At 43.3% G+C, this 18056-nt stretch overlaps 1 pseudogene; it reads left to right on the top strand.

The window, feature by feature from the left end:
• The first annotated feature begins 5104 nt into the window (after positions 1 to 5104).
• LOC115938956 (U4 spliceosomal RNA) lies at positions 5105 to 5184 on the top strand (annotated as a pseudogene).
• The last annotated feature ends 12872 nt before the right edge of the window (positions 5185 to 18056 follow it).

Genomic DNA, 18056 nt, shown 5'->3' with positions numbered 1-18056 from the left:
CATAAGGAATTGTAGATCCAAGGGGCTAATAGTGCCCCCACTGAGCACATGTAGTTTTGGTTCTGATCTCAGCTTCCCATTGTGTATCTGCCTGCAGGAAGAATATGGTGGTGAGCTCTAGATTCAGACATCAAGTCTAATTCAGAGGCTGGAAAAGAACTCCCCCTTTTACTCCAGTAAAAAAGTTCCAAGGAAGAACTCCAAATGAAGTCAATTATCCCTCCTCCCTCCGTCCCTTTTGCCAGTCAGTACGGCTGCAGGGTTGGACGCTATGATTGGCTCAGTTTGGGTTTGCCTACCTCTGTGACTGTGGCCACGGTCTCTCCCGTGGGATAGGAGGTGGGTATGATGCAGATGGATATCAGGTAGACACAAACAGTAGCCACCACAGTATTTTGCACTCCTAGTAAAATCTATATAATACCTACATTCTAACCTGAACACTGGAGCACGTCTTCCATTGTTCCAAGGAACTCAATGACTCAACAATTAGTCTTTGTCCAATGTCAAAGATTGACACCAAGTATGTGAGATTCCTCGCGCTGCCTTAACAAACACTACAAACTTGTTGGCTGAAAACAACAGAATTGTACTGTCTCACAGTTTTGGAGGTCAGAAGTCAAGATGTCAGCAAGTTGGCTCCAAGGAGGAATCTGTTCCATGCCTCTTTTTGGCCTTCTCTTGGTGACTGGCACTCTTGGTGTTCCTTGGCTTGAGACTGAAAGTCTCAGTCTCTGTCTCTGTCTTCACGTGGCCCTTCCCTCCATGTCCCTGTCTCTCAAATATCCCTCTTTTCTGTCTTGAAAGGGCACTTGTTATTGGATTTAGGGCTCATCCTAATCCAGAATGATCTGCTCTTGAGATCCTTAATGACATCTGCAAAGGCCATATTTCCAAATAAGGTCACATTCATGGGTAGAGTTAGAACATGAACACGTCTTTTTGGGGGACACTATTCAACCCACTCCACTGAATGATATGGTTATATCCCCAGAAAGCCAAGGTAGCTTTTTCTTCTCTGAGTGACCTGGTTCTCCAAATTCATAATCTATACCCATAGAGCATGAATCATTCATGACAAACACACTTTCTAAAAGTAAAGCTTTTGAACAAATGTGTGGATGGAGAAAATGAGCCCCAATTAAGCTCCTCTTTGTGACAAACCTCTCAGAAAAGCATTAACTCTAATCTTCAGTGAAAAGCATTGTAAAATCAAGGTCGGATGGGAAGATGGTGTTTGAAATGGCCTGGGTTTCCTTTAATGGAATGAAGAGAGGTAGAATTTACTGTGATTATGATATGCTTTTAGCCACACAGGAGTCAGGGTCAGAGAATTAAGTGAAACCAACGAAACTGTGGCCAACTGTGGTTTTGTCTTTGGGAGACTTTGTGAATTATCAACAGGCAGGGAGATAGGAATGCTCTCTCCATTCATGATACCTTCAGAGTTTGTGTGAACCGGGCTCTCTCTGGTCTTCAGAATAGCTTTTGCTTTTCCATCTGCATTTTCAGTTTTATTCTTTGGTTGTGAGAAGATTGAGAAAAGGGTAAGAAATTATGCTTTGTTTGGCATTGGTGACGAGAACTCTCTTTGGTTAAGCTAAGAAATTAGCACATAATTTTACTTAAAAAGCAATATTAATGTTCTCCAGATCTTCAGGGCTTCTGCTACCTGTGAGTCAGGGCTTGGCTCAAAGGTGGCTTCCTCACAGAGCTCTTCCCTCTATCTGAAGCATCCTCCCCACCACCCTCCACCCATGCCCTTCCATCACCTAGTAAGGCTGTCACTCTCAGTCTCCTGCTTTATCTCTCTCTAAGGCACTAGTGATGTATTATTGAAGATAGATTAGATACATTGATTTGGCTGAGGTCTGTTTCCTTTCTAGGCTATAAGCTCCAGGAAGGAAGGAACTCTTATCATCTTGTACACTCAGGACCTAGATCAGTGCCTGACACATAAGGAGGCTTCAGTCAACATTGCTTGAACTGACGAACGAGTACATGTGTGGATTCCTTTGCTGCGTGCCCTGTGTACTGACTCATTTCCTCCTCAGAGCAATACTGTGATGCAGATGCTGAATGAGCCAGACGAGTTCTCTGGTGAGAAGCACAGTGGTCTGGAAATTAGGCGGTATAAGACACGTGTGAGAACACCAACACCTGCTCTGCCTGGGTACACGTGGGCCCTGGAATCTGTTCCATGTCCAGCCTCTGAATTAGACTCGATTGACATGGAACAGATTTCCTTATCTGTAGAATGGCGTGGCAGCGGCACCTGCCTTGTAGGGTTGTTATTATGACAATTAGATGACACTGCATTTGACAGGAACAGAACTTGACACGTTGCAGGCACTCAGTAAACATAAGCTAATATGTTGCCCTCTTCCAGCTGAATGAGGAGGTAACTTGAGCAAGAATACAGTGTTGCTAGGTGGAGAGGCAGAATCGGAACCCAGATCCAACTTCTTCTAGAGGCTGAGTCAGGTCTTGGGCCCACTGTTAATTTTCTTGATGTGTTTGAGGTAGGCTTCAAAGAAATTAGGCAGATATCACTGGAGTACTCTAGCAGCTGGAAGTCTGGAACATTCAATACGGCAAACGGCACAGCTACCAGTTGGTCACCACGAGGACACTGGTCAATATAGGGAAACAGTATGGACCAACATGGGAAGACACTTCATGGCTATGCAAATCAGAATCTGATGGCTTTCATCTTGATTTCTTAGAGACGGCGATACAACAGGAGCAGGCCAACCTATGCCCATTGACCAACAAGCATGTTTCATGAGAACCACTCCAAAAGGTGAGACAATAGTTTAGTCCAAGCTGTGGTATTGCATGACAAAAGGCAGAGGTCAACTGGATGACTCACAGCATGGCCAACACTACTCAGCTACAGCTGTGGTAACCCCAGATTCCTACCTTGCCTTTAGCGCAACATCAGTGTATCTGCTAAAGCCCTTTGTATAGTTACTTTTTCTTGATTATCTGCTTCTCAGTCCATTGATCAGCAGAATCCAAGGCTAATTCCAAATACAGGCACACTGTTCTATCTCTTGAACCTTATCTTACCTTTCTAGCTATGTTGTATTTCACCAAAAATTATTTTATTTTTTTATTGGAATGCAAACCAGTGATATAGTTTTGGAATCTTGCTAGCCATATGCTGGACAAAAGAGTTGAGCTTTTGTATTTTTTCCGCGGACAATGTGCAATGCAATTGTGATTCAGAACTAAGAGTTCTCAGCCCCATAGTGGTACTGCACTATTAAATATCCTGGTCATCAGGCTTGAGGATGTTTGGAATATTGCCACCAAGCTCTTGAAATCCAAGCCAGGAGACTGGGTCCTTTTCATCTGTTGACCTTCGTCTCTTACGTGTGGCTTTTGTAAATAAAATCTATTGAAGATAATTGACCAGCTACTTTAGCTATACCAGGAAGAGATAAAAAATAATTTTCTTAATATTTATTTATTTAGCTAATCACCAACAGTTCTGAAAATACCAAACTGAAAAATATACCACTTTCTTCTCATTGGTGACACAATTAAATAACTATCTTGCTACAAAGTAGTAATAATAATTGAATGTGTTTGTTTCCCAAGTGCTGATTTCCTGATATTTTGCACAAACCTTAATGGATTTCCAGGCTGATTTATTTTTATTTGATTTCTCTCTGTCTTTGGGGTCTCCAGAGAATATTCACATAGGGTTTTTTTTTTTTTTTAAAGATTTTATTTATTTGACAGAGAGAGACGCAGTGAGAGAGGAAACACAAGCAGGGGGAGTGGGAGAGGGAAAAGCAGGCTTCCGCAGAGGAGGGAGCCCGATGTAGGGCTCAATCTCAGGACCCAGGGATCGTGACCTGAGCCGAAGGAAGACACTTAACGGCTGAGCAACCCAGGCGCCCCAGAGTTTTTGTTTTTGTTTTTGTTTTTTTATGAAGTTTGTTCACTATAAAAAGAATCACTAATTCCTTTCTACCCTGGTTGTTGGGGATTAGTATCACACTCTAAAATACAGTGAAATTCAATGTTAATAGAACACCATTTTACATCTTCTTCTAGCTTATACCTCTTTTCCACACATATTGCATGTCCTATGTTATGAATATTTTAAATTACTACAACTTGCACAGTATTTAGAAAAAATTATTTCAAAATAATCCAGTAAATTATTACCCTGTTAGTACTGTATTAGTAGGTGCTATGCCTTAAGAATATAGCAGACAGAAATTCTCATGCAAATTCCTACACCTTTGAGAGATACAGAGCCCTCTTCCAGAAAGCATATAATCAGGGCCTCCTACACCAAGTGTTAAGTGCTTAACATCTTTAGAGAGACCTCCTGGGCTTCTGACCAAACCAATGGTGAGCACTGAGCTAGGAGGAACTTCTCTGTAAGAAAGCCTTGTGGTTGCCAGGAATGAGAAAATCTATTGACTACTGCATTCTGCTCTTTTGATATGTTTTGTTATTGTTGAAAGCAAAGTGCAGGAAGCTGCCATTTATTAATTTCCTTCAATCTCCTTCCCAGGATCTGTAGCATGTTCTCACTGGCCAAGAGATTGCTGATTCAGGCAAATCTTTTGTGGGTTGGATTATGTGAGAAAGAAGGTGTCCATTTTTGAATCTCTGGGAGGAAAAGGAGACTCAGGTTTTAAGGGAATTAAGAGGAGACAAGGTGAAAAATAATTTCTCTCAAAACAATAAATAAAAGGGTAGCTACATCCACATTACTTCAGAATTTTAAAACAACTTTCCAGATTGTTTATTAAGAATTAACTCTTGGGATGCCTGGGTCAAACTCCAATTTCAGCACAGATCATGATCTCAGGGGCATGAGTTCGAGCCCTGAGTGGGGCTCTGCACTCAGTGCAGCATCTGCTTAAGATTCTCTCTCCCTCTGCCACTCCCCCTGCTCTCTCTCTCAAATAAATAAATAAATAAAGTCTTAAAAAAAAAGAATTAACTCTCTCCAACCCATATAAAATTGCTGAACTAAGGCATTTCCTATCTAAAATGTTTACCTTCTAATAGCTGAATCTGGGTGACCTCAAAACTTTCAAGACCTAGATTATGTCTCTCTAGTGCAGTGTTTCTCAGCTTTGCGCAGGGGCGGTATCGTAGCCAGTGAGGTTTATCCGAGGGGTGACTATTGCTAATTGAAAACTTCCTCAGTCTTGGTGTAACTGGCATTTGGGACTGGAAGATTCTTTGTTGAGAGGGGACTGTCCTGTGCACTGTAGAATGTCTAACAGCATCACTGGTTTCTACCATTAGATGCAATAGCGTTTCTGCCTCCACATTTGTGACAATAAAATGCCTCTCAACATCTCTAAATGTCTCCTGGGTGGGGGTCGGGTAGCCGTAATCACCCCAATTGAGAACCACTGCTTTAAGTGCAAGAAGGCAAGACTCATAATCTACAACTTACATCCTAATTATCATTAGCTGGCCATGGTTATCTGGAGGACTAAGTTGAGGAAGATTCAGAGGGCTCAGCTATAAAGAATGTCTTATCTTGGTTGCTTAGCAAGGTCTTCCATGCAGAGAGGTGCCATGTTAGGGTTCTCTGGAGAAACAGAACCAGTAGGACTTGTGTCTATATATCTACATTATATCTATGTCTATCAATATCTATCATCTAGATACATAGAGAAAGAAAGAGATTAATTTTAAGGAATTGACTCACATGGTTATGGGAGCTAGCAAGTCCAAAATCTATAGGGTTGGCTGGCAGGCTGGGGACCCAGGGAAGAGTTGGGGTTCAAGTCCAGAGGCCATCTGTTGTTGGCAAGATTCCTTCTTGCTCAGGGAGGCCAGTATTTTTTCTGTTAAGGCCTTCAACTGATTGTATGAATAATGTTTGACCAAATATCTGGGTACTGTGGCTTAGCCCAGTTGACAGATAAAATTTATGATCATAGGTGCTCACTGTTCTTTTTAGTGAAAGCACTTTAGATTGGACCTTTGATTGTATCAAACTTCACCTGCATGTGTGGTCAACACCAGCTGTATCCACTGGGTGGGTCCAGGAGGACAGGCATCAGCCTGCACATCCCAGGGGTAGCATGCAGTGCCTTTGCTGCCTAGTCAGAGCAGCATGTCTGACCTGACAAAGGGAAGAAGTCAGAAGATGGCAATGAACTGTAACACACACATTCGAAGAGAAGAGAAGGAATGCCAGCTAAAAAGATAGAAGTAAATGTACCCTAGGCTGGGCACTGGGGATAGATTTTTAAAATGGGAAGATCAGGGGCACCTGGGTGACTCAGTGGGTTAAACAGCTGACTCTTGATTTCAGCTCAGGTCATGATCTCAGGGTCACGAGATTGATCCCCACATTGGGCTCCCCCCTCAGTGGGAAATCTGCTTGAGATTCTTTCTCCCTCTCTCTCTCTGCCCCTTCCCATACTCGTGCTCTCACTCTCTCTCTTTAAAGTAAATAAATCTCAAAAACCTAAAAAAATAAAAAAATAAAATGGAAAGAATAAATATGCTGCAACAGATAAATCTCACTGACAGGAGCTTGAGTGAAAGAAGCCAGAAACAAAAGCTATATACCAGAAGATTCCATTTCTATCAAATTAAAAAAACAGGCAGAATCCATCTATGATGTTAGAATGGAGGACGGCAGCTGCCCACATGGGCTTCTGGGGTATCAGTGCACTCTCCTCTTGAGCTCAGTGCTGGATACACAAGGAGGTTCTGATTGGAAAATTCATCAAGCTATATTTATTCTGTATGCACTTATCTGAAGGTATATTATATATGAATAAAAATCTAAATTTAAAAGGCACAAGTAGAAAGGAAATGCAAGTGGGAATGAGAAGAGGAGAGAGGATGGAGGCAGAAACAATGATTATGTTGTCAAATCACAGGCACCACACACTGTTTTATCTGCTCTACAATATTTTAATACTAATTATGCTAGTATTATAGACTTACTATGTTTAATTAAAGAAGTAAAGAGACCTTCAAAAAGACTGACAATATCCATTTTTGAAAACCGATTTGGTAACAGGAACTCCGGACCCAGGAGGTCCTGAACTACAAAAGCTGTGACTTTCAAAGTCATTAGCACACCAAATCCCCGTTCTAGGACAGGTGAATAAATGTCCCACAGAATTCCAGAACTCAGCTAAGCTAGGTAAATTTCCTTTTAGGTGGAAAAGTGCAATACTTCAACACAAGCAGACGCACTATGCTAGCAAGAATAAAAAGTGTGCTGGGCTCTTTGTCAACACTCTTCAGAACGATAATGTTGGCTCCCTCCTGGGGTTGACCAGATGACCTCAAAGGTCTTTTCTGCTCATCATGTTCTATAATTTCTGTATTTGTCACACTGTGTGAAATATCCATTCAAATCATTACTATAATACTCTTTTATGACTTAGGACTTTTCTTCCATTCTTAGCTTCTCCTTTAACAAGGAAAACAGAGACCTCAGTGCTCATAAGCAAATCACTGTTTTGTTTGGTCTGAAGTCAGATGGGAGGCCTCCAAGGAAAACTCCCTTTTAGCATTTTCCAATTAGAAACTGCTGCACACTGCACTAAGAAACCATGTTCTTTCCCACTTTCCATTTACTTTTATTGCCATTATTTATCTGAGAGGATCATATTTCAAGAAAGACTTTTTCCCTAACCAAAAGGAAAAAATACATTTCTTTATAAAGAAAAAAAAAGTTCAGCAAACTCAAATCCAGTAGAATGTCTATCATTTTCAAGGCATGACATTTTTTAAGGAGTTTTGAATAAGAGGATATTAAGAACAGTGGTAGCTTATAAAAGCAGCTTGCTGGATAAGGACCTATTTGGAAAGGCTTTTTAAAAGTGCATTATTTACCCAGTGGAGCTGTCAGGTTACCATGTTTACTCAAGGGAAGGCAGATTTTCTTTTTTTTTTTAAATCTGGCCCATGCTTTTCTTAAAACAGGCTATTGACCGGAATCAATGCAGAGTGGCCTAAAAGACACAGAATGGCCAGGCCTCGCTGGTACCTAAATAAATTGTCAGCCCAAGGTCATGCCTTTCATCAGTATTGGAAGCTATTTTTGAGTGGCTTATATGGAATGTGAATTGCTAAAGACTCAAAGTATAGATAAGACACATTTAGGGATGAGAAAACCACTCCAAAAAGCCCCCTGAATTCATCAGGTTTGCCTCCAACTCTTAAAGAAACAAAAACACATTTTTCATGTCCAGTGTGATACGCTTTTATTAGTAAAGCTATTTGTAGTGGCATTTTTTGTGTCTGTGACTGATTGTTCATATGATTTAAACAAAATCAAATGAGAAATATAATTGATTTGTCCTCTTCTTTCTCAGGTGGGCAGACTGATGCTATATATAGTCTGTGATTTGCTCTTTTGCCAGAAGTGTCCAGAAAAGGTCCCAGAGGACTCAGATGCAAATCTGGACCCTATTCCTTAGTGGATGCACCAGTTAGTATCTAGTGCATGATCAGCACAAGCATGGTTAGGGTGCTGTAAGTAACATGCCCCCAAGCTCAGTGGCTTCACACCACAGAGATTTATTTCTTACTCAAGCCAAATGCTCCATGACTTTGGGAAGCTCCTCAAAGCAACTGTCCTCCACGTAGCAACCTGGCAGTCCAGACTGCCTCCACCCTGGGACTTGACCATGTCAACTCAAGGCTTTTTTCTCAGCTACCCCAACAAGGCCAACAGAGAGACCTAGTACTCTGCTGGTAACCCATTGAGCAGAACTAGCCACGTGAGTCCAACCAAATGGAAGTGCTTGGAAAGTGGAATTTCCCTGTGCCTGGAAGGACAGGAGGGCCAGATAGAGAAGAAGCCCCAGATGTTTTGCTACAGTGGGAAAGAGGACAATCTAATTATTCACCTTTTGGATAGGAAATTGCATGTGTGTGTGTGCATGTGTGTATGCGTGTGTGCATGTGTGTGTGTGTATGTGGTGTGTGGGGGGGGGACTGTATGACAGTGGTAGTTATTCTTCTCATCTGAAAATGAATGCTAAGTGGTCTTGCGCCTAGATAATGTAACCATGGTTGACCATGAGGAAGTGTGGGTTATGCTACTAGACCATAGAAAGTAGCCAATTTAGATTATTATATTCTTATTATTTCAGTTGATTGAACAGGAAGTTTGCAAAGATATTTAAAACTAAAACTTTTTAAATGAAAAAGAAAAAAAAACCAAAACAACTTTATATAGGTAGAGGAAAACAACATCCGAGAAGGCTCTGCTATACAATTCTACAACTGGTTCTCAATCAAGGACAACTTGCTCCCCAGGGAACTTTTGTCAATGTCTGAAGACAGTTTTTGCTTTCACAGCTGATGGGGGGAGGTGTTATTGACATCTAGTGGGTGCAGGCCAAGGATTGTGCTAACCATCCTACAATTCACAGGAGAACCCTAACAACAGAGAATAATCTGACCCAAAACATCAAGTATTAAGATTGAGGACCCTTAACCTTAAGTTCCAGGTTGTGAACTTAGTTGTGTCATTGTAAGCATGTTCTTCCTGATTTAAGTTTTTCCTTTTAAAGAAGATAACATATTTTCATCTCTTCTATATTTAAAGATTAATAAATAAGAAATTACATTGGGTAACCGGGTAAAGAAAGACACTGGGGCGCTTGGGTGACTCTGGTGGTTAAGCGTCTGCCTTCAGCTCAGATTGGGTCCCGGAGTCCTGGGATTGAGACCCGTGTTAGGCTCCCTGCTCAGCAGGCAGTCTGCTCCTCCCTCTCCCTCTGCCCCTCCCCCCTGCTCATGCTCTCTCTCTCTCAAATAAATAAATAAAATCTTAAAAAAAAAAAGAAATTACAGCCATTGAATGACTCATGGGTCCCACAGAGGCAGAATTCCCATACACCTAAAACATCATAAACACTGAGATGTACTTGGTGATGTCACTTAGTCATTCAACAGACTTGCAGACATTCCCTGAGCACCTGTCATGCTCCAGGCACCATGTTAAGCACCGGCTGTGAGGAGATGAGCAAGGCACAGAAACCACACCCAGGGACCAAGTCTGAAGCAAATGCATAAACAGATACTCCAGTCATGTTTGGTGGATATTGTGGGGTAGGTTTATCCCATGAGCCATGATCACTTCAGTTAGGCATCTGATGTGTGTCTGTGTGTATAATGTGCACACACGCACACACACACACACACATGAAAACCAATAAATACTGTTTTAATGAAAGAATGGGTGAACAGATAGATCTCAGTCTGAGGAGGGAAGGAGCAACTTTTCAGGCATGGAGACATGCACAGGGCAGGGAGGAGAGGCAGATCATAAGGAATGACTATACTTGCAGGTGGAGTGGACTCAGACTGTTGCCTCATGGAAGAGGGGAAAAAATAAGGAAGAAGGGACTTTCAAAAGTGTGAGGCTCAGAGAGGATGGAAGAGGACAGAGAGAGCTAAGAAGATCACACAGGCTCTGACAAATGGGGTGACCTGTCCGGAGTTAGGTCATAGGTCCCAGGAGCCTAAGTAAACTGTGACTGGCTTCAGACCGGGGGCTCTGATGTGTCCCTACCCTCCCCAACTCCACTAAGTGAAGAGCAGGAATTTGAATCCAGCTTTGTAACACCCAAGAATGTGGTTCATGCTCAGGAAAAGGTATTCATTTAAATCTACTTTAATTTGAGAGCGAAATCTGTCATAAAAAATGTTAGGAAGTTGTTTGTGAAACTCACTAGACACAGTATTTTGCTGTGACAGTCCCGCAAATGGGCAAAGCAAGACCATCACAGTTTCAGATTCACTGTTTAGATTCACTGAGATATCACATGTTTAGATTCACTGAAATATAATTCACATAACATAAGCTCACTCTATTAAAGTATCCAGTTCAGTGGTTTTTAGGATATATTCAAAGTTGTATAACCATCACAACTATCTAATTCCAAAATATTTTTATTGCAGAAAGAAACCCCATACCTGTTAGCAGTCACATTCCATTCTCCCCTCCCCTCAGCTCCTGAAAACTGTTTAAAATCTATTTTATGTCTTTATAGATTTGCCTATTTTGGACATTTCATGTAAATGGAATCATACAACGTGTGGTCCTCTGTGATTGGCTTCTTTTACTTGGCATAATGTTTTCAAGTTCATCCATGCTGTATCATGTGTCAGTGGCCCGTTTCCTTTTATTGTCAAATAATATTCCTGTGCATAGCTATATCACTGTTATGGACTGGTTGTTTCTCCCCAAATTCATGTGTTGAAGTTCTAACTCCTTGGTACCTTAGAATATAGTCATATTTGGATTTAAGGTCTTTAGGGAAATAATTGAGTTAAAAGGAGGTCTTTATGTTGAGCCTTAATCCAATATGAATGGTGTCCTGATAAGAAGAGGAAATTTGGACACAGACATGTGCATGCACAGAGGAAAGGGCACATAGGGACACAGGGAGAGGGTGGCCATCTGCAAGCCAAGGAGAAAGACCTCAGAAAAAAATTAAATCTGCCAACACCTTGGTTTTGGACTCCTGGCCTCCAGAACTGTGAGAAAATAAATTTCTGTTGTTTAAGCCACCACCAAGCTTGTGGAATTTTGTTATGACAGCTCTAGCAAATTTCAGTGACCACATTTTGTTAATCCATTCATCAACTGATGGACATTTGGGAATCAAATGCTTTTTTTAGGCACATTCCATCTGGCTCTGACATGCCAGGTCCATTTCAGTGTCTTGAGGGCCCTGGAAGCTCCCTCCATTGAGCCCATCTGTGGGAGCTTATAGGGTGTAAGTCAGCATGGCGGACTGGTTTCTCATCTTGCTTTCTCCAGGATGAAGGCTCACAGGCACATATACTCTATGCTGTGAGGCTGGGTACTGTGATTTCAGGGCCCTGGAAATGCCCATTTGCACAAAAGTATTTCTCTCGCTGCTTCAGCAAGGTGTTAGTTACACTCTTGTCTCATTGTATTGACGCCAAAGGAAGGTTCTGGTAGAGATAACACTGAGGTGTGCATGGGTTTATGGAAAGCCTCCATGAAAATGTATATTCTCACCTGCAATAGGACTGTGTGTTGTGGACATCTGGTCTCTCCCCAGCACAGATTACAGTCAAGTCAATTACCATGTGAGAAAGCTTGCCAATCAGGGCCAAGTGGGATAAGAAAGAGGATTATTAATCTTGGGGGAGGTTATGATACTCGGAGGCAGAGACTCAGGCTCAGGGCAATTGAAAGGGCACAGGAGGCTCAGACCAGCCAGGAATGCAGAGCAAGAAATTGCAAAACACTGCACAATTACTTATAGCTTTATAACCTGCTTTTGTGCATTTACTGACTGCATCTCCTTGCATGCAAGAATATAGCTATATATGAACATAAATAGTGAAGTGCATTATGCTCACTCTCAATTTAAAGAGAGATTGAGGATGAAAGGCATTATTCCAGATGTAAAGGAATGTTGTCCTCTGCCCTTGACCTGAGAAAAAAACAAGTTCTCCGGGCTTCACCATGGATGATGACAGCTGCCTACTTTCCTCATGTTGTTCATTTTCTCTTATTTGGAAACTCTCTTGGGACAGCTGAGTGATGGAGAAAGGGGAAGGATTTCAACCTGGAGGTGAGGCTCTTTGCCTATTGGCACACCAGTCTAAGCTAGAGTGTCATAATGAGGGAGAAAGGTGATGGGCAAAAGGTAAAGAGACCCATCGCACCACTGACGCTTTCTGTGTGAGGGTGCAAATCATACATATATAACTTCTATTGTGCTTCTACCCTAGCCATCCTTTTATGGGATCTTGGATACTCAGGGCTGTTTGTGTAATTGCTTCTTGTAAATGAGCTCCTACTCTGCAACACTTTACAGTAAACCACTTTCCTTTGCCATCTGGTATCCAGTTGTTTTAACCGGGTTTCCAGGATTTGCATCAGTCATTTCCAAGAACCTTTTTAACCTTCATGAAATGAAATAATTGAAGTCTATCCTTTCAACTTCACATTCGCTTGAGAAAGCCTTTGAAATCAAGGAATGGAGAAGGCTGAAGGACGGGATGAAATTAAAACAAAGGGCCCAGCTCTTCTCCCTCTGAGATGGTCAGAAGTGCTGCCTTTGAGGTGTGGGGTCCCAAGGCTGTAATGGGTTATCACCTCTGCTGTGGGATCCTCTGGATCAAAAAGCTCTCTTGTGTTGGTGAAATGGAGAGGTTGGAGAGCTGGGAAAAGGAGTTCCGTTCCCTTGACCCAATCTAGAAATCCTCCCTTGGTAGAAATTGGTGTCTCTCTGCCTCCTGCTTCTCCATTACTCACCCTCCTTCCCCTCCTGCTCGAACTGAGTTCCCTGCCTTGCTCAGAGGGAGAGGGAAATGAAGAGAAATCCAAATGTGTGTACCTTGCTACTTCTCTTCAGCAATTCCAGTTCCACTGACTGGTGCAGGTGGCAGGGGCCTGGAGCACTAGGTAAGATGGGTGCATGTTACCTGCATTCTCCAAGCAGTTGCAGGAAGTCTATGGTTCAAAGCGTTTCCACTACCTGACCACTTCGTATCTTCCCCGTTTCTAGTCCTAATCACAGCAGATGCACAGAAGCCTCCAGAGGCCTAAGTGAAGGGAAGCTTTAATTAAAAATAAACTTTCCACCTTTCCTGAGAAAAACTTTTCTGACATGCCTGTTACTTACATCTTAATCCAATAATGACCTGCTAGCGCCTTGAACAGTAGCACAAATTCATTTCTGACTCAAACGAACCACATTTTGCTTGCGTCATTCTGAGTATTTTCTGATTAATAAAGTTCATAGCCCCCAAATAACTTAATCTGAAAGCTATTTTTTTTTAAAATGTATCAAAAGGTTTCAAATGCTTTCCTAAGGAAAAGTTCCCACTCTCATTTATCTTCCTGTCTTTCACATTCTCATTCTAGCTTCTGATTGTTGAGAACTCAGGGTTTAGGGGGAAAGCATGGAATGCGTTCATGAGAGAGAGCTCAATCTATGGAACCTGAATAAAACTGGATCTTACAGCCCATCTCGAGCAGGGTACACATCCAAAAGAAACGAATTTCCAACCCCACAAGAGAAGTGACCAGTAATGCAGTTACTCGTTCTGTCCTTGTTTGGGAAATAAAGGATTATCATCATATCATCCAACCAATCTTCCTGGACATGCACACGCTCTTCTCTCTAAAGCCCCACTCTCTGTAACCTTGGCTTCCCTTACTGCCCACTCCCATATGGGTTCCCTGACCTCTACCCTCTGTACCTCCTCAGTGGTTCTCCCACTTCCCCACCCCCCACGACAGACAACTTGGTGAGCTCTGCAGCGGCCCCCTCCCCACTTCCCATGACAGAGGTCTGGTGGCTGGTCCAGCAGACCCAGAATCCTACCTCCTTAGAAGGCTGGGGTAGGGTTAGTGATGTGGCTACTTGTAGCTGAATATTCTCCAACTCAGTGGAGACAAGGAGCACCTGCCCCGCCGGAGGGGGAGGCAGCTCAGTGAGCTGTTTTCAGGACCTCAGGGCAGTTTACAGGTTCCTTATAGTCATGTCCTTACCTATTCGAGACTTCATTCAGAGCTGCCCTGTATGTAGGTTGCTCAGTGTGACTTGATGGGCCCTTGTTAACTACATTGTATTAGGTGAAAGAGGAGGACAGCGTCCTAGAAAATCTACATTTTACATTTCCTTCATTGTATTCATTTTCCTGGCTTCTTTAAGCCACACGAGAAAATATATCTTTGCACCCAAAAAGAAATCTCCGGATGCAAAATGTTGATAGGTTTGAGTAAGAGTTTTTATTGTGTTGTTTTCTGTTAATGTAATTAAGCAATGCTTCATTTGCAGTATTTCCTAATAGTGTCTCCTAAACCAGTAGGCAGAGACTGGGTTTTTAAGTTTGAACACATGGCCATCCAGGGGTGGGGCCCTCCTGAGGGTTAAACCCTGTAGGATTTTATTCTAAGGAAACCATGGGATGGGGTTCATGGAGGAAGTGGGTGCTATCATCAAAGCCAACATGGAGAAGATCCACCCAGGAGGACTGGGTCCCCTTAGGGAGTCTGCGGTTCAAGCCCAAGTTCTCTGCTATGGGTATTGAATTTCACCCAGATGAGCTTCTGAACACTCAGACTCATCTGTGATGTTGGCAGTGGAGTTCTGGAGGAAGGGGATGAAGCCGTCGTCTGTTCACCAAAGAGGCCTATAAGAATTCCTGCACCAAAGAGCTTCATTCATTCTCAGTTTGATGTGCATCCTCAGAAGGTGGCATCTAGGAACACCAGTATCAGCAGTGGTGACGGCAAAGGCTGGTTTAGAGCAACTACTCTGTTGAAGGAGTGTCGGAACCCGCCAGTATATTCATCCAGCACTTTTACTGTGTGTGATGTCTTTCTTCAGTCAGGCACCAAGCGTGCCATAGCCACTCGCTTATTGGAGGAAACTGCCTTCTGTAGGAGAGCTTGGCGGCTTGCCGGCTGGGCACCTTCCTGTGTTTGCCTGAGTGTGATTCCCCTTTAAGGAGGGAATAGATCCATCATGAATCTGAGCCTGTGCTGAAGCCGATGTCCAGTGTAAGCAGAGCAGGCCTGGATTTTTACTGCGTGGTGTTCCAAGTCAACGTTTTGCTGAGAAACATTAAGTGTAACCAAATATTACAGGGAACACACTGTTCCTGCTATATTTCCAGGGCATCTGATCAATGGGAAAAATGAGAAGTAGAAATAAACAGAAAGGACAGAATTGAGCAGGCAACTGGGCTCAAAGGAAAACTGAGTAAAATAGAGGAAACAAATTTTCAGAGTAAATACAGATAACTGGGGCGATGCTATACAGAGAAGAAATGTCTGTCTGTCCTGCTCTGGGGCCAGGTTAAGCCAGGGAGTGTGGTGGGGCCACGTGGAGCATTTTCCTCTAGGGCTGAGCATTTTCCTTAATAAGTCCAGTTGTCAGAAGCAATGCCAGGAACCGGCAAGTTGCAATGCAGTCGGGCAAGGATGTCGAATGTCCAGGAGAAAACAACCCAGAAACATGGGAGCTGATGAACTCTGTCCAGCAGGCCAGGCTGCCACAGGGCCCTGGGTTCATGGGGGAAGTGGATCCTATCTTTGAGACACATGTGGAGAAGATCCATCCAGGAGAATTGGGAGTCCTTGGGGACTCTGCTCTTTAAGCCAATGGTGTCCCCTCAGAAGCCTCCCCTACATCAGCTCCTGGCACATCGGAATAGTACATGATATAGGCTGCTTGTGGAAGTCCCGGTGGCTGCTCTGTAGAATTTCATAGTTCTCCTTTGTTGCAAGGCCATCTGTGCATTGCGGGGTGTTGCGTAACACCCTGGCCTCTCATCACGAGATGGTCAGAGCACCTCCCCACAAAATGTGACAAACCAAAAATATCTTCAGATGTTGCCCGATAGCCTCTGGGGGGACCCAGTCCCTCCATGACTGAGCACCATGCAGCTGCCAGAGTTGCAGAATGAAGACCTAGGAAATCCTTGTAACATGTCTGGGATTGCACAAGAAATTGATGCAAAACCAGATGTGGAACCTGTAAACTCAAACCTTTGAAGGCATCCCAGGCTTTGCCATGAGTGGAGTCTCAGCCCAAGCAGAACAGCGTGTAGAGATCCATCCTGGGTTCGAGCTTGGGCTCCACACTTGACTTACTGTCTATGTGAGCATGGCTACCTTCCCCTATTTTGTTGTCTCAGTGTCTTCATCTGTAGAACAGCTTTGATGAGAACGATGCACCTCACAGGGGGTCGGGTGTGTCCACCAAGATCAGCCAAACCAAGTGTGTAGCATGGGCTTGCTGTGTGGCAGGTGCTCACAAAGGCTGGTCTGCACCTTCTCTACCATCCATCATGTGTTCTAATAAATTGCTTTGAGTTTCCTTTGCTTCAGTGGTCCCCTCTCCCTGAAATCCCCTTCCACCAACTTCTTCATGTGACCAACTCCTTCCTGTCCATTGAGCCATAGTTTAAATGTCATCCCCAAAAAGTAGGTTATGGGGTCTCCCTGCTGCATCCCCAGAGCAGCCCCCAGATCCCTGGGTTTACCATATTAAATATGTTGAAATGTCTGTGTTTGTGTCTGTCTTTCTAACCAGACCTTCTATGAGCAAATAGGTCAGGGAGCCTGTATAATTAATGTGTACACCCTCATGGCACTCGCAGAAGGGGTAGCATTTTGCTAGGCAAGAATGGGAACACTTGGGACCCTGCTGGCTGGAGACAGCCTTGTGAGGAGAAATGGTTGAGATGTGAGAGAGCAAGGAGAGTGGAAGTCAGCTGGAAGGCATGAGTGCCGTGCTGCCCGCACAGAGTCCTCTCATGACACTTCCACGTTAGTTTACCAGTCAACGGGAAACTCTCCTATGCCCCTGGGAGGGTGCAGTTGCAGTGGCTCCATGAAAACTCTGCCATGAGCCGATTCAACTGGCAGTGATGCGCAGCACAAATTGGACTAGACAAGGAAGATTAGTTAACAACTTAAGGAACTGCAGGAGAGAGGTCACAGGGGCCAAAAGTCTAAACAGCTGTGAAACATCTTCAGGTTAGTAAGTGTTACTTTTAAGAGAAGGGTAGCAAATGATAGGCCACTGATTATTTCCGGAGATGAAAGAGGAGGAGCCCTCAGAAACCGTGGGAGTATTTTGGTGTGTGAGAAGGTGGTTCTGCCAGTGAGGATTATTGCATGGGGGAGTGGAATGTCAAAGAAAGTTCTGGAGTCTTCTCTGGAGATCTTTACATGATCGATATGGCCCTTCCCAGCAAGGGGTGGTTCAGTCAAGGAATGAAGCCAGTGGAGAGGGAGGATGGTAAGGCTGGTAGAGATTGGACCCAAGCTCCTGTGTCTTTATTCTGGGAATCAGAATAATTTCTCACAATTTGAATTAGAAATCTCAAATTATGTCTCTGACCAGTTAGGTCTTATCTTTAGGGAGAAATATTGAACGTAGCAACCTCTATAACAGGTGTCGGGGGGCAAGTATTTGAGGACTGGGTGGAGAACAAACAATACCAGAACTAAAGCACCTTGAAGATTTTGGAGAGAAGAGAGTGTAAACACCTGCTTGTGTAGGTCCCCGCAGCTCTGAGAC

This window comes from Leptonychotes weddellii, chromosome 1 (assembly GCF_054177405.1).
Source record: "Leptonychotes weddellii isolate Sample4059 chromosome 1, ASM5417740v2, whole genome shotgun sequence".
Classification (NCBI taxonomy): domain Eukaryota; kingdom Metazoa; phylum Chordata; class Mammalia; order Carnivora; family Phocidae; genus Leptonychotes; species Leptonychotes weddellii.
The sequence above is the reverse complement of the archived record's forward strand: the minus strand, read 5'-3'. Positions and strand labels throughout refer to the sequence as shown.